At 56.7% G+C, this 608-nt stretch overlaps 1 protein-coding gene across 1 annotated transcript in view; it reads right to left on the bottom strand.

Moving 5' to 3' along the window:
- The window catches only part of RASGRF2 (Ras protein specific guanine nucleotide releasing factor 2), a 181,409-nt gene extending 180,808 nt beyond the window's left edge, over positions 1 to 601 (bottom strand). The window contains exon 1 of the mRNA XM_015571662.1: positions 583 to 601. The gene's annotated coding sequence lies outside the window, so the exon portion shown is untranslated. The remainder of the gene's footprint in view (positions 1 to 582) is intronic.
- Between the last annotated feature and the right edge of the window lie 7 nt (positions 602 to 608).

Here is a 608-nt window from a genome sequence, read left to right as displayed (position 1 = left end):
AGGAATGTGGTGCCAATATGAATCCTGAGGGAATTAAATACACATTTACCTTCATAATTAGACCCAGTAGGTCACATGTTAGCGAGGTAAACTGGCAATAAACCACAAAGCCAGACTGAAAATAGACAACAGAAAGTGCCTGTCCGTCCTGGGAGCCCCGCTTGTCCTCTGCACAGCCAGCGGCCAAACATCTGCAGGCAGAGAATGCTCGCACCAGCCGGGTAAGGGAAACACCTAACTTTCCCAAATAAGTTAGTTCCGTCTTGCCGTTCTAAATCCAACAGGTGTCAACACCTTTACCACACTAAATCCTCCCGAAAGCCGGGGGTGGTTAGTAACTAAGTTGAAAAGTCCCGACCGCTGTCAGGGTCACGGCGAGTCCCTATTCCCACTGATGACACGGAGGTGGGGAGAGGGAGGGATGGAGACGGGGAGGCGCGTGCAGATTCCGTGCCGCTAACGCGGCAGGGGGAGCTCGGGCATGGACCCAGGGTTCGGTGGAGCCCTGGGCCTCCGGGCTTAGAAGGGTTTGGGAGTGCCGCGGCCGGAGGCAGGAAAGCTGGGACGGAGGGCGCGTGGTACCTGCTTGTCCAGCGCGTCCCGGGCGG

The sequence above is a fragment of the Myotis davidii genome, unplaced genomic scaffold, assembly GCF_000327345.1.
Source record: "Myotis davidii unplaced genomic scaffold, ASM32734v1 scaffold44, whole genome shotgun sequence".
Lineage (NCBI taxonomy): Eukaryota > Metazoa > Chordata > Mammalia > Chiroptera > Vespertilionidae > Myotis > Myotis davidii.
Note: the sequence above shows the minus strand (reverse complement) of the source record. Positions and strands in the feature narration are given on the sequence as shown.